The following is a 23,332-nucleotide window of genomic DNA, read 5'->3' as shown; positions in this document are numbered from 1 at the left end:
CATGAGCTGGCCTGCCCAGCTTTGTTGACACCAACCTGTGAAACGCTGTCATCTGGTTTAACATTATCCTGTAAGTCAACTTCCACGTTGCATTCTTTTTGCATCACAGATTCCTGTTTCTCTGCAATCCATCTTTTAGTTGTTTTCATAATCCTTTGATGGATGCCATTTTGGGTTCAAACCACTTCTCTTGATCATATACTTTTTCATCTTCAGGCAAAAGATTTGCAACTTCATTGTTGAGGCAACTCAACTCCTCCAATAAAAATGCAAACTCATTTTCCATCACTTCTATCACGCCTGTTAGATTTTGAGCATCACTCATCATTGTCTCCACTTCTTTTATTTTACCTGTCAGAGCTCCTAATTTTCGTTTCCTCAGTAATATGCATCTTTGCAATTTCTCCTCTTTTGCTTTCTGAGTTAGCTTTCGTAACCTTCCCTGCTCCACTGTATCCTCAAGACATCCAAACTCCTCTTCCTCAGCCATCTTATAATGCAGAGTAAATGCTCAAGTTGCATGCAAAAGTTTAAAAGCACTTTGCTTCAAAGCCACTTTTCGTCAAAAAACAAGCACAAAATAACTTCTCAAAAAATGCAAAACTCCACTTTGATTGACTTAAGGCTTGCAATGCGAGGTCACACTGAGAAATATACAAATTGCATTTTCATTTTGCAATCCACCTTTAACTTCAGCTTGTGCTCGTTATCTTCAAGAATCCATGTTATGTTTTCTTGTCTTATTGCACGTGGATAGTATAAGGATTTTACGTTACCTTGTCTCTGAGAAAACTGCAAAATATTTCCAGTTTCAGCATCAGCTTCTTTGGGTGAGCTCTCAGTCCTTTTTTACAAGCAGGTTTGCTTAGCTAGTCTTTTGACTAAATGTAGTGGCACTCTGTTCACTCTAATTTGTACCACCTTTTGAGTCAGTCCACAAAAACACTATTTTGGACGCGAGCGATGAGACATGACAACTTCCTTGGCTTTTAAAATTATTACTTGAAAAGATTAAGGTAATTTACAAGTCCAAAGCATGGTCAAAAGACTGTGTTGCTTCCAGCATATTTCTGACTCAAACTGAAAGTGAAACTAAACTTCTCTTTACATGAAACCACAGTCACAAAATTAAAGTGACAGCACAACCTAAAATACAAAACATAGAAAAGACTTTATCATGTATCTACACATTGCTAAATTATTATGAATTATAATGAAATTATCATTACCCATTTTTAACTGTTTTAACTAAATTATTAACCATTACTTAATCAGGCCCTTACTGGCCGTTACACCAGGTTTGAAGTTGCCGGTGTCCCAAAAGGAGACTTTGGTTGAGCATGTTTGGTATTTTTGGACGGGGTAAGCCTACGAAAGAACTAACTGTAAAACCTCAGATGAAACCACATGATTTATTAAATTAGGCAGATGTTCAAGGTTTAACCCACAACTTTTGTCTGCTCCATGCATGCTCATTGGAGTAAGGGCAGAAACCTTCCAAGTTGTGCAAACAGAACACAAACATTAGGATTAAAACGATGTACAAAGTAATGCTAAGATAAAGATACCTTAAACCAATGGCATCATCATTTGTTTATTTGTCCCCTGAGAATATATGTTTTTCTATGTGAATGCAAGTTCCCAAACACATCCACCACTGACAGGGACATTGTGTAATGCAATTTGTATTAAAGTCACGTAATACTGATCCACATTTTTCCTTTGGACAACTGTGATAGCCGCACCTGCAGCCCCACAGCTATAAGTGGCGGTAACATCAACCACTGATACTTTGGTTTATTTTGTACACACCTTTTATTCATATTATGTTGAAATGCGTAAGTTCCGTTTGTAGCGCGCACATTTGGTTTACTTTGTATATTCAACTTTTGTTTATGGTTTATTGGTGCAGCGAGCCATGGCTGAGGGGGATGTTGGGAGACTCCAGGATGCAGCTACAGGAAAATAAGGCGATTGGGACTGTACCAAAGGCAGCTATATCATTGGGGGAAATCATGGGTTGTTTGTGTAAATATTCACTATAATTTAAGTTCATTAGTCTAATTTTGTATTTAGGAATTAATTTAGGAATTTGTATTTAGGAATTAGAGAAACTGCCATCCTCACTGTTTGTTTAGATTATTTGTCTAGGTTACAAGGAGGAGATGGGCAGTGATTTGGCCACCACTGCCGGCCCACCAATGGGAGGGTGTTGTGGTCCAGGGTCGAAACATCTGATGAACTTGGATAACACCTGATGACATCAAGTCCTCCTGGCCAAGGCTACATTCACCAAAAGTGAGTGAAGGAGAAGCATCTTCGGATGTAATTATTATCATGTTAACAATGTTTTGTGCTTTTACCCCTGGGTGTGTCTGGTCTGATCAGGCAGTATTTAAGTTCTTTGTGTGTGTTTGTTAAGTCTGGTTTTGTTTCAGTGTGGTGGTTGTTATTGTTTAGTTTCTTTATTTAAACCTCACACTGAACCCTGCTAAATATAAATAGAGTGACTATCTTTAGAGAGATACAGCATTTGGATTTCTTGAAACTTGTCTAAAAACATACTCTCAGTCTTACCTGAAGCAGCAGATTGTCAGGAACAGATGATCAGTTTCTTTCTGCAAATCTGATCTCCGACAAGGTGCAGTGAAGGTGGAAGTGAGAGGCATGGCTTTTAATTTATTCTCTCAATCTGGAAGTGATGTCAATGAGGGGAACAACTTACAACTCTGAAGCAAACTTTCACTGTCACGTTTCTTCATTTACGTAACAGTGGAAACTTCAGGCTCAACTGACTGTTTGAAAAAACGAAATGACACAACATTGTGTGTGGAACCTTATTTATTAATTTTATTTTGGTGTTTGTTTGCTTTTGTGTTGTTGCTGCTGTTTCTGCTTTTGTAGTTCCTCACGTTCACATTTCCACTGAGCACAAACAATGAGAGCAAGTTCCTCAAACCGTTTCTAAAATATAAAATATTCAGCCATGTCCGTCTCTCTACGGCTGTTTTAATTAAATGTGGTTACAGCAGCTTTTGTTGCCAACTGTGGGATGGTTTTTCATTAACTATTATTGTGTCATCACAACAGCAGATCTCCAATTAAGCCAGGTGAGTCACTTCTTTTACCTTGCAGCTTTAACCCCTTATGTCATTAGATCTGAGCCAGCTATAATAGCAGATGATGGCCACGCCCCCACGGTGTTAATTTGTGACAATTAAATTAATTTGCTTGTCAGGAAAAAGGCATTGAGCTTTTGTCTCATGTTTGGTCTTGGACAAAGAAACCAGCAGCTCCTCTTGTAAACACGAGCAGGAAAAGCTTTGCTGTTGTTCAGCGACGGTTAATGTCATCATGGCTGGAGTTCACGTTCATGTGCCAGCGTGCTTGTGTCAGTGTTTCCCAGAAACATTGTGTTTGTTTTATTTTTCTATTTTCTTCTGATCATTTGCCCGTTTGTTTTTCTCTTCAAAGTGCTATCTCTTGAAGTTTTTTCTTCTTTTTTTAAATTCCTGTAATACAGATGAACTCATTAGATTTTATGGCTCTTCAATGTAAAAATCAATTTCTGCATTTCAGGTCATTTTAGACAGATGATTGATACAAAGCAGTATCTATGAAAGCTTCTGAGCAATAAATATAAGTAGAGGAGACCCACTTTGTCATCAATTGAAACAATTGAAATGCAATTGAAATTTCCGTCAAGTTGTGCAGACATTTCACAAAGGGCTTAGGTAGACGAAGGTGCAGGTATCGGCCTGCCTCCTGACCTCCCTTAACAGAACATGTGGATCATATTGAGAGATGACTGTTGCACCAGCTCGAGACCTGTTCACAAGAAGAAAGAGACAAAATATCAGCTGAAATGTTTCACCCCACTCTCTTAAAAATTTGACGTAAACAAAATGAAGTTGAAGGAAAAAGATATTTACAATTACTACAACAATAAAATTGTACCCACAAGACAGACTTACAGCTAGCTGTAAAAAGCTAGAAAAAGTGAATTTGTTAAAATGCAAAACTTACTAGTGACATAAGAAATCTGGAGTAACATAACCTGGAGAAGCTTTGAACCAACTGTCAAAACATTTGTTAAGATGTCTGAAAAGTTTTCATGCAAAGTTCACACGTCATTATTAATGGGCACCAACGTTACTGAGCTGTGTCAATATTTGTAGGGTAAATGTTGTGGCTCAATCAAACTTTGTGATTCAGAAATTTCTTCAAATTCTTATTTCAAAAGCATCCTCTTGCAAAATTATGGTACATTTGATTAAGCAAGAAAAAACGAAAATGTGCCCTGTTGCGTCAGACTAACTGCTCAATTGAGTTTGAAAAGTGACATTTCACCAGTGACCTTTTGACCTATGGAACTAGGGTTGTTGGGGGATTTCCACCCTTTGATCGATTAATTTGTTAAGTTGTAAATTAGAATGATGGATAGGTACCAGATGCTGTAGGACTCCTTTAACTGATGTATTGATTTATTGTTTTAATCTCTTTTTCATTATCATTTACAGAAAGGAGTTGTGTGATGTGTGGAATGTAAATTTTATTTTATTTTTTTCGCTCAGCAGAACAAGAAACTTTTATTTTTCTTGCACAACAGTCTGGCATAATGTTGGATGCTTATACGTAATACGTCCCGATAACTGCAGGTGGCGCTAATATGTGATGTTGCCTAGAAAGAAAAGAAGAACAACCGGGAAATGGCCGACTGCTCTAGTCTAGAGTTCTGAACAGAGACCGCTGTCATCAGCCAGTGTTTTCACTTCTGATAGAAGTCAAGAAGGATCGAAAATTTTGATATGGGCATGCCCTACTGCCCATTCGTCCCCTCTTGCTGCTTTGGTTTGGGGCTGTAGTGGTTGTGTTCGGGGTGGTTCTATGTCAGTTTGAGGTGTTTACGGTTGTATTGCTTTCATTCCTGTGCTCCCAATAGTTATTAATGGGGTGCGCTTTTTGGCGTCTAGCGTCCCCACGGTAACGCTTTTGACTGAGAAAAGTAATGCCCATGGAGGCACGATGGAGACGCATCTAGCGATGTATGCCATGCATGGGTGCACGTTCCGGTTCAGGCTATGTTAACGGATAGGTTTTTTTTTCCACCATGGTAAAAAACCCCATCCGAACCCCATCCATTTGGCATGGATTTTGACATAAAATTTCCTTAAATCACAGCTTCATGAAATTTGAATATGTTGACGTCCACAGCGTGCCAAGTCGGGGAACATTTGTACGATGTCTCTACGATAATCTGTTGCCTAGCAACAAGCGTCCAAAGTCAAACGGAAAAAAAAAAAAAATGAAAAGTCAATATCGCAAAAACTGTCATAATTGGCATAATGAGGTTGTACGGTCCGTTAGTGCCAATCGGGCCGAGTGTTTGAAAGTTTGAACGATGTCTCTACGATAAAGTTCGGCCGAGCAATAAGCGTCCGAATTTTTGCCTTTTTTTTTGCTTTTTGGCATCTAGCATTGCCACGGTAATACTTTTGACTGAGAAAAGTAATGCCCATCAAGGCACGATGGAGACGCATCCAACGATGTATGGCATGTATGGGTGCACGTTGCGGTTCGGGCTGTAGTAACGGACGAAAAAAGAGTGCGGAATAAGAATAATAAGGAAGAAAAGAACCTTTTCTGTATACTAATATATCGCCTTCATTTTTCAGCTTTTTCCGGCCGTGTTTTATTTTTTGGGGATTTCTTTTTGCCACATCAGAGCGGGGTCCTGCTGTACACCTGCTGGTGCGCAGTGGGACTTGTCTGACTTTAGCTTGTTAGCAAAATGCTAGCAACATTGCCCTTTGGGCCATTCTGGACAATTGCAATATGGTCATGCTACTACTTGGCATGCCCATAATTAAAGCTGCAAGCAGAGATGAACGGGCCCTCGCACCCTGGCTGACTTCCTGTCTTCAGTTTCGGCCATGGCGCCAAGAGACTTTTCTTTAAGTTGCGACATGATACAGGTGTGTACCGATTTTCGTGCATGTACGTCAAACCGTATGGTGGGGCTTGAGGCACGAAGTTTTCTAGGGGGCGCTGGCCACGCCCATTAATGTAAACCATTAAATGTCGAATTTTTCGTCAGGCCTGGCTTGCGTACCTTTGGGGCACATTTAGGGGGGCAAAAAGACCCTCATTTTGTTAGAAAAGGGTAGGCAGGTGACCGGGGGTGGGGGGGGGACCCGAAGACCAGAACGCAGCTCCCGAAGCTCCGGCCTGCAAACATGCAAAAAAGAGAAAAAAGGGGGGCCAGCACAAGAGACTGCAGGAGCGATGGACAAAAACGATAGCTATGAGCTACTTATAATAAATAAAAATGGAAATGGAGAAGAGAGGAAGGGAAGAGGAGAGGAGAAGAAGGGTGAGAGGCACCGCCCAGTGGATAATGTCGGTGCCCCCCTGCAGCATAGGCCTATAGCAGCATATCTACCGCAAAGCTATATTTGAGACTAACTATTATAGTCTTGTTCTATAGCTGCAACTATGACTACTGACTCTAACACACTAGAGTTTACACTACCTAGAGATTTACCAACACCAGCTAGAGGTTTACTAATCACTAACTATAGGCTTTACTAAATAGAAAGGTTTTAAGTTTAGTTTTAAAGGTGGAGGTGGTGTCAGCCTCCTTAACCCAGATTGGAAGTTGATTCCATAGTAATGGTGCCTGATAGCAGAACGCCCGCCCTCCAAATCTACATTTGGATACTATAGGAACTACGAGTAAACCTGCACTCCGAGAACGGAGAGCTCTGCCAGGAACATAAGGCACTATCAGGTCTTGCAAATAATGCGGAGCTAAGCCGTTTTGGGCTTTATACGCAAGTAATAACATTTTAAATTGGATTCTGAATTTTACAGGTAGCCAATGGAGCGACGCTAACACTGGAGAGACGTGGTCTGTCCTGCTGATTCCTGTCAGTACTCGTGCTGCTGCATTTTGGATCAGCTGGAGCCTATTCAGCAAATTACTTGGACATCCTGCTAATAACACATTACAGTAATCCAGTCTAGAAGATACAAACGCATGAACTAGTTTTTCTGCATCACTCTGCGAGAGGATTTTCCTAATTTTTGCAATATTACGGAGAGGGAAAAACGCTATTTTACAAACCTGATTAACATATGGTTTAAACGACAAATCCGAAAACAACACCAAGGTTTCTCACAGTTGCACTAGAAGCCATCGCAACACCATCTAATCCCTTCCTAAAATGCTCTGGACCAAGAATGATAACCTCTGTTTTATCTGAATTTAGGAGCAAGAAATTTCTGGACATCCAGTCCTTGATGTCCCTAAGACATGCCTGAAGTTTAACTAACGGTTCTGTTTCATCCGGCTTCATAGACAAATAGAGCTACGTATCATCAGCATAACAATGAAAGTGTATGCCGTGATTCTGGATTATACTTCCCAATGGCTGCATGTATAAACTGAACAAGATTGGCCCTAGCACTGAACCCTGCGGAACACCATAACAGACCTTTGACTGTTCTGAAAAAACCTCATGTACATGAACAAACTGGAACCTGTCAGATAGATATGATTTAAACCAACGTAGAGCTGTCCCTTTAATCCCAACAACATGCTCTAACCTGTGCAGTAAAATGCCATGATCTACAGTGTCAAAAGCAGCACTGAGGTCCAGTAGAACCAGTATGGACACTAATCTCTTATCTGAGGCCATAAGAAGGTCATTCGTGACTCGAACCAGTGCCGTCTCTTTGCCATGATGCATTCTGAAACCTGACTGAAAGACTTCAAACAGATAATTTCTATACAAATAGTCACAAAACTGGCTTGAAACTGCCTTTTCCAGAATTTTAGATACAAATGGAAGGTTGGAAATTGGTCTATAATTAGCTAAGGTGTCTGGGTCAAGAGAAGGTTTTTTAAGTAAAGGTTTAATTTAAAAAGTGCAACCTTGAAAACCTGTGGTACATATCCTAAGTTTAGGGATAGGTTGATTTGGTCTAGTATTATCGCACGAATAAGAGAAAAAACATTTGTGAATAGTCGAGTCGGGATGGGGTCTAACATACATGTGGTTGACTTAGCTCTATTGACGAGTGAAGTCAGCTCAGGGAGGTCTATAGAATCAAAACAGTCTAGAGTAAAGTCAGAGCCTAGGGAAGTCGCTAAAGCTGAAGAAACGCCCACAACCGGCTGGTTGATTTCTTCTCTAATTCTCGTGATTTTACTGTTAAAGAAGCTCATAATGTCTTCACTACTGAGAGCTGCAGGGATTGACTGCTCAACAGAGTTGTGACTCTTTGTCAGCCTGGCTACAGTGCTGAACAGAAAACGTGGGTTACTTTTGTTATCCTCTATCAACGTTGAATAATAAGCTCTTCTGGCTTTACGAATGGCTTTTTTATTTACTATTAGAATATCTTTCCATTCACGATAGGAATCTACAGACTTACAAGAGTACCACTTCCTTTCCATTTTACGCACGTTTTGTTTCAACATGCGGATATCTGAATTATACCAGGGAGTTAAGCTCCTGTGGCTAGAAACCCTCCTTTTCAAAGGAGCAACTTCATCTAAAGGTGAATGCAAGAAATCAGCAGTGTTACTAACAAGAAAATCAACATCAGAGGTAGAACCCAGATCACTGGCCTCTACTACTTCACTATTTTCCACTGTCGTAAGATGAGCAATGGCCTCCTTAAATTTAGCAATAGCTTCATCAGACAAACATCTGCTAAAATAATACCTCCTATTTTGCACTTCAACATTGACAATATTAAATTCAAACGTTATTAAATAATGGTCGGATAAAAGGGAGTTTACAGGTGACACCAACAGACCATCAGTTTCAACACCGTAGGTGAGAACGAGATCGAGAGCATGATTAAAACATGCGTCGGTTTGTCCACTTTTTGTGAGATACCCATTGATTCTAGAAGAGAATTGAAAGCTAATTTAAGATTATCGCTTTCAACATCCATATGAATATTAAAGTCACCCACTATGATGAATTTATCTGTACTGATCAATAATCCAGATAGGAAATCTGAAAATTCAGACAGAAACTCTAGATAAGCAACAGCGGGGGGCCAATACACTACCACTAACACAACTGACTTCTCTGATTTCCAGCTCGAAATTTCAGACTAAGCGTGAGGCTTTAAAATATATTATAATTGCACTTAGGTTCCATTTTTGTTTGGAGAGTGGAGTTATAAATTGCTGCGACTCCTCCGCCTCGGCCCGTGCTTCTAGGAATATGATGATTAAAGTAGCCGGGCGGAGTCGATTCATTCAAACTAACATACTCTTCCTCCTGTAACCATGTTTCTGTTAAGCAGAAAATATCACTCCTACTCTCTGTAATTACATAATTTACTAACAGAGACTTGGAGCTTAACGATCGTATATTTTGTAGTCCGCATCTAATTTTTCGGTCTGTTATTGGTACCAAATGTGCATTGGTTTTAATTTTTACAAGATTATTTTGGTTAACGCCTCTATAACGCCGCACCTGGTGAACTTTTGGAGGGCGGGGAACTGCAACCATTTCTATTTTGCTAGGCACCTGGTTAGAGTTGCCAATTACATTATGTAATCCTATAGTTTTAGAGTCGCCAATTACATAATGCAATCCTACAGTTTTATTGGCAGGCGTTGGTCCTCGAGAAGCAGCAGAGAAGTGTGTTAAACTACAGCTCTGCATCCTGGCCTGGACCCTGCGTTGTCAGGGAGAGGGTCTAATAAAACAGGCTAAATTACTAAAGACAAGAGCAGCACCAACCCGGGTGGCATGAATGCCGTCTCTTCTAATCAGACCGGGCTTTCCCCAGAACGTTTCCCAATTGTCAATAAAGGCCACGTCGTTTTCTGAACACCACCGATACAACCAGCGACGGAGCGAGAGTATGCGACTAAACATGTCATCGCTGGTCAGATTGGGGAGGAGACCAGAGAAACCTACGGAGTCCGACATGGTTTTGGCGTAGTTACACACCGAGACAATATTCATTTTGGTCACTTCCGACTGGCGAAGACGGGAGTCATTAGCTCCGACATGGACTATAACTTTACCATATTTACGATTACCCTTTGCCAGTAGCTTCAAATTTGCTTCAATGTCGCCCGCTCTGGCCCCCGGGATACACCTAACTATGGTCACTGGAGTCGGCTTCACATGTTGGACTATGGAGTCGCCAATCACCAGGGTCGGCTTCTCAACGAGTGTGTCGCTGAGTGGGGAAAATCGGTTAGACACATGAAGCGGGTGGTGGTGTTCCGTGCGCCCTTTAGGACTACGCTTCCTCCGAACCGTCACCCACCGGCCCTGCCTGGCTGGCTGCTCGGGAGCTGCAGGGGAGCGGCTACCCTCAGCTGCTACAGGCCGGTCCGCCGCTAGCTTAGCCTGGTTAGCTGAGGAGGCTATCGGACTATGGTCAAATTGGCAGAACCGGACCTCTAACTGACTGAGCCTCGCCTCCAGCCCTGCAAATAAACTACATTTTAAGCACTTACCGTCTTCACTAAAGGAGGCAGAGGCAGAGGCAGAATAGCTAAACATTTCACACACTGAGCAGCAAAGAGGTGAAACGGTGGAAGATGGAGAGGCCATGCTAAGATGCTAACAGAGGCTAACGGACAGAAAATGTATCGGTTATTGGTGAAATTAAAAGATACGGAAGAGAAAATGAGCGAGTGTTGAAATAAAGACAGTAATGTACCAGATATAGTGCTATTTTACCAGAAAACAATCTAAGTTTTAGACAAAAAAGTCAGGAGAGATCTGAGCCTGCACGCCGTGCAGCAGCAACAGACCAGGAAGTGACGCGATGCGTGACGCAGTACGTTACCCAATCAGCAAGCAAGCAACTGCAGAGCCGCAACAGCAGAGCCGCCTCACAAGGAGGCTGTATTGCTACTGTAGCCTGGCGTGAACCTGTGAGCCCGAGCTCAGGGCAAAGGAAACGTGATGCTCCAGACAAATCGTTTTTACACACAGATCGCATTTACAGATTTGCCACGGCAGAAGTGTGTCAAAATCCACGTGTACAAAGACAGCCAATCGAGAGCTCCTGCCTGAGTTCTAACTGTAGACAGACATTTACAGATCTCAGTACACATTTTTTTACGCACACATAAATTTGAATAAAGACACACAAATCTTTTTACGCACACACAAATGTAAATATAGACACACAAATCTTTTTATGCACACACAAATGTGAATACAGACAAATGTGAATGAACACAAATCTTATTACACACACACAGATTGAGATACGCACACACAAATAATATTGGAACAATGATACCCCCATACCTATCGACTGCGTCAGGAATCCCACAGATCAATACGGCCTGATAGGACTCATTCTAATATGTAAACACACGTGTTCATTTCCTTTTCACTTCCAAACACAATGTCTACAGATAGAGGTGAGAGCTTGGGTGCTCAGTGCTCCTTCAGTGTGGTGAAGGAGCACATAGGAGGACTTCATCTTGAATAATTTCTTTAGAAATTAAGAAACTGAGCAGGCAATTCACTTATTGTGGGGAAAAGCAGGAGTCCTGTATCACTGTATTCGATAACTGTAGCACAAGCACCTTCAGCCAGCCGACCCTCTTGCTGCTGTGCAGCCACTTCTTATCAAAGCAGGCAGGGTGGAGAGGTTGATATTGGGAACACCTGTTCCCAATCACCTGAGTGGCTGCACCTCCACCCTGCCACACACCCCCATCTCCAAGCTCAGGCCGGGGTCCATCCGGCCTAGCCAACTCCCCCCCCCACCCCCCTCGGAGTGGGAGAGGAAGCCAGGAACCGCCGTCTGCGTCTCCGGGCCTTCCCGGTTCGGCCGACCACCGGGAACGGTCGGGAGGTCGCCCCTAACTGACTGAGCCTCGCCTCCAGCCCTGCAAATAAACTACATTTTAAGCACTTACCGTCTTCACTAAAGGAGGCAGAGGAATAGCTAAACATTTCACACACTGAGCAGCAAAGAGGTGAAACGGTGGAAGACGGAGAGGCCATGCTAAGATGCTAACAGAGGCTAACGGACAGAAAATGTATCGGTGATTGGTGAAATTGAAAGTTACGGAAGAGAAAATGAGCGAGTGTTGAAATAAAGACAGTAATGTACCAGATATAGTGCTATTTTACCAGAAAACAAGTTTTAGACAAAAAAGTCGGGAGAGATCTGAGCCTTCCCGGTTCGGCCGACCACCGGGAACGGTCGGGAGGTCGCCCCTAACTGACTGAGCCTCGCCTCCAGCCCTGCAAATAAACTACATTTTAAGCACTTACCGTCTTCACTAAAGGAGGCAGAGGAATAGCTAAACATTTCACACACTGAGCAGCAAAGAGGTGAAACGGTGGAAGACGGAGAGGCCATGCTAAGATGCTAACAGAGGCTAACGGACAGAAAATGTATCGGTGATTGGTGAAATTGAAAGTTACGGAAGAGAAAATGAGCGAGTGTTGAAATAAAGACAGTAATGTACCAGATATAGTGCTATTTTACCAGAAAACAAGTTTTAGACAAAAAAGTCGGGAGAGATCTGAGCCTTCCCGGTTCGGCCGACCACCGGGAACGGTCGGGAGGTCGCCCTCGGCGACGGGCCGACCGCCGAGAGGCAGGGCCGTTCCGCCCATAGGGCAGGTTAGGCAAATGCTAGGGGCGCCAGCATGCCAGGGGGCGCCATGCAACCAGCTGTTTTTTTTTTTTTAATAAACTTTTGAAAAATTAGAAATGAATACACTAAAAAACAACAACAGTAGGCTACATATATAGCCCAAAGTCTTTAAAATAATAATGAAATCGTTTTTCTAATTTTAATTTCTGCCTGGCTGCATCCTTCTGCCTCTCTGGCAGCCACAATTAATTTTGCTGCGGTCCCTCACCTCAACACACTCCCGTGCGGCGCCCCCTCCCCCACCCACTACGCCGTAGCTCTGCGTTGGTGTAACGCAGAACCATAAATCAGTCTGCATAAGTCTGCATTAGGGTTATAGTTAGGTTTGACATAATGACTGGTAAATCCATGGTGGTGAAACCTCATTTGAATAGTTCTGACCGTGTTGCTGCTGCTGTGGTTGTGTGTCAGGGGCTGATCTGTGGCATTTTTTTAGCAATTATGTTTTAACGGAGATGTTTAGGCCTCGAGGGCCCATCTAGAATGCTTCACCCCCCCTAGGCTGGGACCCCTGCTCCGCCCCTGACCTTGACAATCATGTGCCTGTAAGAAATCCTCACGTTTTATTGTTAAACTTACTTCTGATTGTCTGGCTATAATGCTGTTGTTATTAGGGCCCGAGCACTTGCAGTGCGAAGGCCCTATTGTAATTGCAGGAATTATTCTTCTTCTTCTTATTGTTCTGACAAAAGGAAGGCCTTTTTGCCCCCCTAAACGTGCCCAAAAAGTCACCAAATTTTGCATGCAAGTCAGGCCTGGCGAAAAATTTGATATTTAAGGGTTTGCATTAATGGGCGTGGTAAAATGGCTCAACAGCGCCCCCTTGAAAACTTTGTGCCTCAAGCCCCACAATGCGGTTTGTCGTACATGCACGAAAATCGGTACACACCTGTATCATGGGACAACTTAAAGAAAAGTCTCTGGGCGTCATGTCGAGAAACCGAACAGGAAGTCGGCCATTTTGAATTAATCGTGTCACTTTGGCGCAATTTATGCCATTCCTTCGGCAGTTAATACGGCCCAAACCATAACGTGCCCCCAAGTGTGTTATACATCAAAATGTGCGTCTTCATCCTGCGACAACACGCATTACTTTTCTCTTTCAAAAGCGTTACCGTGGCGACGCTAGACGCCAAAAAGCGTGCCCACCCTTCATCTGGTTGGTTCAGACCGAAAAAACTTTGCGCCTCAAGCCCCAGAATACGGTGTGACGTACATGAACGAAAATCGGTACACTCCTGTATCATGTCTTAACTAAAAGAAAAGTCTCTTGGCGCCATGGCCGAAACCGTACAGGAAGTCGGCCATTTTGAACATTCTGAATTAATCACGTAATTTTGGAGCAATATATGCCATTCCTTCGAGAATTAATACGGCCCGAACCGTATCGTGAACCCAGATGTGTTATACATCAAAATGTGCGTCTCCATCCTGCGACTACACGCATTACTTTTCTCTTTCAAAAGTGTTACCGTGGCGACGCTAGACGCCAAAAAGCACGCCCCCCCTTCATCTGATTGGTCCATATTTGATAGTTCCCCAAAAGGCACCAAAATTGGCATGCAAGCCAGGCCTGGCGATAAATTTGATATTTCATGGTTTGCATTAATGGGCGTGGGAAAATGGCTCAACAGCGCCCCCCGGAAAACTTTGTGCCTCAAGCCCTACAATACGGTTTGACGTACATGCACGAAAATCGCTACACACCTGTATCATGTCACAACTTAAAGAAAAGTCTCTTGGAGCCATGGCCGAAACCGAACAGGAAGTCGGCCATTTTGAAATCTGATTGGTCCATATTTGATAGTTCTCCAAAAGTCACCAAATTTGGCATGCAAGACAGACTTGGCGATAAATTAGATATTTCATGGTTTGCATTAATGGGCGTGGCCTAACGGCTCAACAGCGCCCCCTAGAATACTTTTCTCTGCCATAACTTTTGAATGGTTTGACATAGGAAGTTGTGGGTGGTGTCATGGGACTCTGTATGGAGTCTTTGAGCTTCGTTGGCCTTAATTAGCCCCGCCCCTTCTTCTGATTGGTTGTCCCGATTTTCTGCTATAACTTTTGAATGGTTTGACATAGAGAGTCGTGGGTGGTGTCATCAGATTCTGTATGGAGTCCTTGAGCTTCGTTGGCCTTAATTAGCCCCGCCCCTTCTTCTGATTGGTTGTCCCTTTTTTCTGCTATAACTTTTGAATGGTTTGACATAGGAAGTCGTGGGTGGTGTCATTTCTGATATGCTTATGGGGGGCGGTGGCCGTGAGTGCGAGGGCCCGTTCATCGCTGCTTGCAGCTTTAATTGTTGTTAAAATTGTTATTGTAAGATGTTGTGGGCTAAATTGAGGTTTTTACAGGGTATTTTGTATATAGTGGTAGTAGTTATTATTTGTGTGCAATACCTTTTACCTGACCTATTTTACTATTTGAAATTTTGTTTGTGTTTGCACTTGTTTCTTTATTTAATTGCTGCTCTGAGTTGTTGTATTACTTATTTATTACATATTATATATTTAATAATAATAATAATAATAAAACTTTATTTGTATAGCACATTTCATACAAGAATTGTAGCTCAAAGTGCTTTACATCAATAATAAGGCAAACAGCAAGTGCAGTTTAAATAAAGAGAAAGGTATAAATAACAATCAACATCATATCAGATCCTAGTGTTCTAATAGGTTACCTGAATTAACATAATCTCATTACGGAGTATAAATAGTGACAGTTAAAAAATGTAAAGTTTAAAAATATAAAAGTTTACAAAAAAATTAAACAGTAGTGCGTACAGTGCAGAGTAAGTTAAAAGTGCAAGTCGGTGCAGTAAGAACTGGAACAAGTATTTAGGGTATTTAATGATGAAGGTGGGTCAAGGTGGTGATGAAGGTGATGATCAATCAAATGCTTTGGTGTACAGATATGTTTTAAGCTGCCTTTTGAATATCTCTAAGGTGTTTGCTTCCCTGATATTTGAGGGTAGTGCATTCCACAGCTTTGGGGCATAGTTAACAAAGGCTGCATCACCAATCAACCAAATACATCCTTAAGAAATTGCCATTCCGTTTGTGTGTGTGTGTGTGTGTGTGTGTGTGTGTGTGTGTGTGTGTGTGTGTGTGTGTGTGTGTGTGTGTGTGTGTGGTGGTAGTGGACGGGACAGGACGGGAACGGGGTGGGGGGGCGGAAGCAAATATTTTGCCTAGGGCGCCAAATGGGTCAGGAACGGCCCTGCCGAGAGGGCCGCTCTCGGGGCTGGGCCCAGGGTGGCCTCGGGCCAGACGGCATCCGCAGCCGTGGCCGGGGTGCGTCCAGGACCACCCCCTCCCCGACGCAGCACTGCTCCAGCCGCTGGTCCGCCTCCGGAGCTGGCGCCTCCAGTGCTGCGAGCTGCGGCCCGCTCCGTGCCTCCCTCTTCCATCCTGTCGGGCCCCACGTTGGACGCCAGTGTAGCAGGGCGAGTGCTACGGGGGCCCGACCGACAGAACAGAGAGGACACGGGGTTTTAGTGCACAAACTGTTTTATTTTCAATTCACCCCCACACGTGCACAAGTATGGAGGATTTTTTGTGCCAAAATTAAATAAATAAATACATCATTAATTAATTAAAATGGGAATTAAATATATCATTAATTAATTAAATGTGTCATTAATTAATTAAAATTAGAATGAAATATGTCATTAATTAATTAAAATACAATTCATTTCAAGGAAAAATATATATTTATTATTTCAGCATTTAATTAATTAATGACACATTTAATTAATGATTTCATGTTGCGTGTGAATAATGAAATGTAAAACTGCATTTAATTAATTAATGACACATTTTATTAATGATTTCGTGTTGCTGAATCATGAAATGTGAATGTAAAACTGTCAGTTTCACTCGTCAAACTCAGTGGGCGGGGATAACGCAAATGTAGTGGAATCCACTGCTTTGGTCTGAAACTGGAGGTGGAAGAGGAAGACTTTCTAAACATGGCAGCTGTGAGTTTGGAGGATTTTCGGGAACTTTGTAGAGAGTTGGTGAGCGATATCTTCGACCTTGCAGAGTATGTGGAAGCAGGACCTGCTGACCCCGAGCATGTAGCGTGTAAAGCAGAGGAACTGCTCGAAGTTGTTGGAGGTATTTCTGCGCTTTCCCACCAAGATGTCGACCATAGAGTGGGTGCAAATTTAGAAGAAGTTCTCCGGCGCTTCTCTGGTACCAGGGCGCAACAGGAGCATGCAGAGGGACCTGGCCGTTTGGCATTTGACGTTCCGAGAGAAGTTCTGACACATCACGTTCTTTGTGGAATAACAGCCTCTCAAATTGAAACGATACTAGGAGTGTCAGAGAGGACCATCAGGAGGCGCATGCAACAACACGGTTTAAGGTATTTACCCTAAATTCATGAGTTTTCAGTTTATGAATTGCCAGTTTAAGATTAAGATTCCCAGAATATTCAAATTTTTTGAGAGAGGATATTTGAGTTTTCTTAAGCTGTAAGCCATGATCAGCAATATTAAAATAATAAAAGGCTTGCAATATCAGTTTTGTAATGAATCCAGAATGTATGACATTTGTTTTTGTAATTGCATTACAGAAAATCCCAATATTCAAATTTTCTGAGACAGTCCTGTATATTAACACCATGTCATTTTTTTTCCTAACCACAGAATAGAAAGGATGTGGAGAGATGTGTATGAACATACTCTGGACCTCTTCTATCAGATCTTCACTTCATTGGAAGATCAGGGAACACTGAATCCAGACAATGAAGTCCACCTTTTTGCACTGCACCGGAGCTTCCTTCCACTAATCCAGCAAAGCATCGACTCCTTCAGGGATGCTTGGAACTTTCATGGGCTTAGAACTGAAAGGAATCAGTCACCACAGCAACTCTGGACAAGATACAGAGAGCAAGGCCCTATGGAGGATCCTAATGAGGTTAAAGAACGATACATTTTCTACAGTTTTTAAATGTCTGTTCCTCCAATTGAATTATGGGAGAAAATATTTTACCTGACACAGAGGTTATAGCATCATTTAAGTCTTCTCAGCTTTCAAAGATCAACCTCTGAGCTGTTGTTTCTATTGTTTATACTATGCATAACTGCAATTTACAAAACTGAAGAGGCAACATTTAATTTCTCACCAATTGGGTGACCAAAAATAACAGTCTTAAATATTTTGTGTAGACTAGTTTTAAGTACAAGATTGATTATGCTTGTCCTCCATTCAGGTTTATGAAGATTATGGGATCGACTGGAACGGACCTCACAGTCTTCATGGAGGCACTGTGTCAGTCCCTGAGGTTCAGCTGGCCCGTGAACCATCGCTGGAAGAGGCTGCCATGTTACCAGCTCCAGGAGTTTCTGTAACTGATGCACTGAGATCATATATAGAGACTATAGAAGTTTTATCAAGCATCATAGCACACTGATGTCCAACCCATGCTTTTATTTAGCATATTACTAGTACTTCTTGCGGCAGCTTAAGAAATTCAACCTGCCAAAGACAATGATGGTGCAGTTCTACACGGCCATCATTGAGTCCATCCTCACCTCCTCCATCACCATCTGGTACGCTGCTGCCACTGTAAAGGACAGGAGCAGCTGCAGCGTATCATCCGCTCTGCAGAGAAGGTGATTGCCTGCAATCTCCCATCTCTCCAGGACCTGCACGCCTCCAGGACCCTGAAGCTTGCAGGAAAGATTGCAGCAGATCCCTCCCACCCCGGACACAAACTGTTTCAGACTCTTCCCTCTGGCAGGAGGCTGCGGTCCATCAGGACCAAAACCTCACGCCACAAGAACAGTTTTTTCCCGTCTGCAGCTGTCCTTGTCAATAAGGCCCTGGTCCCCCCTCTCCCCCGTCTACCACGGACTGTCCCCCCATCCCACTCTACGTTACATTAACGTAAATATTCCAACCCCGTAACGTTTGCACAGACTCACATCCGGCACTTTAAAAACCCCATATTATACATCTCTGTTTATATTGTTCATTTCTGTTTATACATTTTATCTGTCATCTGTCATCCTACGTGACTTTCTGTAAAGACTCATATCCGGCACTTTTTAATCCTCATATTGTACATTTCTGTTTATTCATTTTATTTTATCTCTATATATGTGTTTGTTTTTATAGTATTGCACCAATCACCACAACAAATTCCTTGTGTGTGTTTAACAAACTTGGCAATAAACCCCCCCTTTCTGATTCCTTTCTGATATTAAAAGCAAACATTAACAAAAAAGTTTGATTTCCTTAAAAAAAAAAAAAAAAGGTTCTACTATGGTACTATGGTTCTCTACCATAATGATTGTTAGATCTTGTAAATGCACTTTATGCACAGAATGAATAACATGAATGCTGTTCTATTAACACTTAAAATTAAATATTTTGAATAAACCATGAACTACTCAATCTTTTTTTTAAAAGACATTGAACTTGTGTCAATAGATCTGACCTACTGAACAGTGTATTCAATGACATCTGTCTGAAAACTTAAATAAGTCCAAATCCTGTCTTTGAACTACTAATGGCAGAGACAAGTGCTTCCTTGAAGTCCTCATAGGTTGTGAAATGAGCTGGCAGCTTTAGTGTTTCAAAGCATGTGGAGGATGTAGGAAAGGTTCCCCCAGAGATCTCCACTTTCAGTTCAGGAGGAAGCTTCTCCCAGCCAACCCAGAATGTCAGCAGTTGGACCAGTGTAACTGATGAAGCTGAAAGTCGTAAAATAGATTTAAGACAAAATGTAGTTCAACTTTAATTGACCATATCTATCCACGAGACATAGAAGCATTTGTAAAGAGAGCAATACATTTGCCAAATAACTTAATACCTGTTTCAATGAACACCCTTAGAAACCCAGTGATGCGGCACGTGGATTCTATGTCAAAGTCCTCATCATCACTGTCCTCAGCTGGCCATATGATTTTTTTCTAGGAGCATCTTAAAAACCGCATCAGTGTTATTATTTTAAAGGGAGAACTTATTTTGGTGAAGGAATATGCAGATCACATTCTTAGTAAATGCAAAAAACAACCATCTCAATCATTGAAAACACATGTAAATTGACATGTTAAATGACTGACATACCTGGGGTGTGAACTGCATTTCAGCCATTTTAGGGAAAAGAAGTGAGACAACATCTGGCCTAGATGTCAGCAGGGGCCATACCATCACATCTTTCAGTCCCTTTCTCAGCTGTTTAATTTGGCGCATGGTCCCGCATGGAGAGACAGGCCCGACCCATATTACTGATCAAATCCTCAACCTAACTTTTACAAAAGTTGGCACAGCAGGGAAAATGTTCACAAAAGCATAATGAAGTGCTTTATAAAATCTGTTCAAATAGTACAGAATATCAACCCTTAAGACCCTAACACATTTTAGAATGTATTCTATTTTATACATTTCTGCAACTGATGTCTTTAGTGCTCAAATGCAGTGAACACTTTACTGTATCACCTTTTTAAAGTATATTATCTAAAGGCAAACTCACAAAACCAGATGCGTGTTGCACTGCTCTCACTGTAGTGTTATTTTATTTTTGTAAAGGATTACATTTAATTTTTTATAATAATTTTCCCACTGTGTCAACATTTGTGAAATTGTTTTTTTATTTTTTTAAATGCCACTGTTCTATCAACACTTTCAGGATTGAGATATTGAAGTAGTATATGAAATAAATGCTGGTTTTCAAGCGCTTTAACATGACTATGGGCAAAGAATAAAGATTATGTTAAACGTTTTCCATCTCTGTCAGTGTTGATATAACATAACAAGCCAGGGTTCATAATACTTTCAACAACTACAGAAATGAATTCTGTCACTTAACCAGCAGGAACTCGCTGCATGCAGCAGAAGTTTGTTATGGAGCCATCTCCGATTTGTTTTGTTGACTGCCGGGAGATCCCAAGACAGGGAAAGATCTGAAACTGGTGTCCTTCTGTTCTGGTGTAAGTTCTTCATGTTCAAGCTAAAATCAAGATCACACAAGTTAGTACATTTGCCCAAACAATTTTGCAAGGCAAAGTTTTTTATGATACATACCAGTTTTATGATACTTCTGATGTGCAGATCAGGACAGTCTTCTTCAACAACAGTTGCCGTTTCAGGGTCCCCGTTACAAAGTACATGAACTACAGCAGGACTTAATCCTGTGACATTGGGACCGTCATGCAGAAAGATGTGGGCCAACATTCTTCCTGCAACCTAGAACAGGTCGCTTTCAATAAGCACCTCTGATGCTGCTGGAACCAGATGGTCACGTTCACCCTCAAAAAGCAGTGTTCGGCCCATTCCTCCTGTAAAGTACCAAGGGAGCAGGGGATAAAGTGACAATTAACGACTGATATACATTTAAAAATTGCATCATATTAACCTTCAAAATAGTAAGAGACTTACCAAGATCTAGACTGAATCCAAACTGAAGTTTGGATATTATTGCTGTCATAAAGTACCGCATCACTCCCTCTCCGACAGCAACATCACCTGAAACAAAATTCTGATATTTAAAAAACAACAGTGGCTGACTAATGCAGTTAACTGGATAAGGTAAATCACTATTGGCTGTAATTGTAGAATAGCATCCTTAATATTGACTATTCCAAATAACAGTAGAATATTGTGTTTTTCATTTCAAGTGTTCATCAAATTATAAAATTTTTCGGATCCCATTCTCCCATGTAACAATTCCATATAAGATACTTGAGTGGTATCAACTTTACTGATACATTTATTTTACCTACCAAGAAGACGACATTGAAGTGGACATGCCCATTCTTGTGGCTGTTTGTAGAATGAAAGAAGCTCCCGTTCCCTGTCCTCTTCAGAGTCCCTTTGATCCATTTTCATTGGTTTCCCAGATGCATGTTGGCTTAGCAGATTCTCTTTGAAAACTTTGGCAGCTTGAGCTGGTTCTTTAATAAGTTTCCATTCTAGACAACAACAATAATAAAGTTATTCTATTCCAGAGAGACATGTTGTGAGTTGGCATGTCACTTGCAGATACAGATATCCTCTCAGTCTACAGAAAGGGAGGAAAGTTCTGTCCATGTCACTTACAAACATGAGACCAAACATCTTCAGAATCTTTTACAAAGCTGAGTTGTCGTAAAAACAGAATTCCGAAGAAAAACTAAATATTTTAACAGTTACAATATATAACAAAGTTGAGTGTTATTGTATTCTCTTATTCAGTTATATCTTGCAGGTGTCATTTTTCTATTGAGTGAGTTTAAGTTAAACACAATCTTACAGCAACCCTATTGATGACACAAACCATTGATGACACAAACCACAAAGAGACAAACCAAACCATTGTCTGTCTCTTTGTGACCCAAGTCCTCGTCAATCACTGCTGGTACAACTAGACTCTCAGCTGATGTTCCAGGCCTCCCTCTCAGCTGGTGTTCCTCACTCTCAGCTGATGTTCCAGGCCTCACTGGAACACTGTCACTGACTGGGACTGTCTCTCTAGCATTTTCTTCACTTTGGCCTTCCTCTTGTTCTCTCTCTGATTCCTGCATGAGTGTCCTTGAAGTCAACAAAATTGCAATTATGGTCATACTTTATTTGTGCGCACAACACTCTTAAGAGAGGAATTTTACAAAATAAAACAGAATATGCTACCCTTGCATTTCTTTAGGAATTACATACCCATTGCAGCTCAATCTGTGCAGTTTCATCTCCGAAAAGGGAACTTCCTCCTGACAGGTGATGCAGGAGATGACTGGACCAGAGGCAGTTTGTGAGCAGTTTGTGATATAATTTAACATGTAGGTCGCCATTGTTGTTTACATTCTGGGTAGTGACGTCAGACGGTGGCTCCTGCTAACCCCCGTCCACTGTTTTGACACCCAGAAACAGATGAAAACACAGCTAAACAGGTGACGGCGCACCAGAAACACAGATCAAAACACAGCTAAACATTAAGGTGACGGCGCACCTAAAAAAAAGTAAAAAAAAAAAAAAAAAAAGTGCCGCACCATAAAGCATGAACTATAAAAACACCATAAAACTCAGATAGACTAACAGACCACACGTTTCAACTAGCAGATAGCCGATGCTACAATAAAAACCCCAGCCAGATCTGGTGTCATTAAATTAAATAAAGATGTTCTTGCCTATTTGAAGCGAAGTCTGCGCCTCCCGTTTCGTCAAAGTCCCGGGCCAGTCCCCTCAGCCTCTGGTCTGTCATCACCCAGCACCAAAGCCGGTTTTAGGGGGGGCAGGGGTGGGCTATGCCCACCCAAACGTGCCTCCTGCCCACCGGCGTCTTCATCCCGGCGGCGAGAGCGGAGAGCGGATGGCGGTGCGCTGCAGGCTCTAAAGCCCCGTCTACGGCGTCTACGGCGTAGGCTACGCAGGCTACGGCGTAGCCTACGGCGTCTACGCAGGAGCCTAATGCACTGGTAAGATGCGCACGACATTGATCATTTTTGCAGATCTCCCGTGCATCACAGAACTTTGATCCAGTTTGCCTGAGACGTCTTATGGGCTCCCTCGTCAGCCTCCACGGCCGGGAGAGAGCTGCTCATCTATGTTTTAGATACCTGTCCCAGTTAAACTAACGCGGCTTATCTTCCCAGAGCCACCGCTCTACGTCATCGCCCCCAGAATGCATTGCGCAGGTAAAACATGGCCCCTCCCGCAGGTCAAAATA

The 23,332-nt window shown here is 42.1% G+C and overlaps 1 protein-coding gene across 2 annotated transcripts in view; it reads right to left on the bottom strand.

Annotated features, from left to right (window-relative positions):
* Positions 1-2,646, bottom strand: part of LOC133448939 (bactericidal permeability-increasing protein-like) — a 28,709-nt gene extending 26,063 nt beyond the window's left edge. Inside the window, exon 1 of one of the 2 annotated variants that reach the window (XM_061727961.1) lies at positions 2,578-2,646. The gene's annotated coding sequence lies outside the window, so the exon portion shown is untranslated. Of the gene's footprint in view, positions 1-776; positions 1,023-2,577 lie in introns of those variants that run through there. The other variant, XM_061727963.1, reaches the window with a different exon arrangement.
* Positions 2,647-23,332: the final 20,686 nt, after the last annotated feature.

Source organism: Cololabis saira, chromosome 8 (assembly GCF_033807715.1).
Source record: "Cololabis saira isolate AMF1-May2022 chromosome 8, fColSai1.1, whole genome shotgun sequence".
In the NCBI taxonomy this organism is placed as follows: domain Eukaryota; kingdom Metazoa; phylum Chordata; class Actinopteri; order Beloniformes; family Belonidae; genus Cololabis; species Cololabis saira.
Note: the sequence above shows the minus strand (reverse complement) of the source record. Positions and strands in the feature narration are given on the sequence as shown.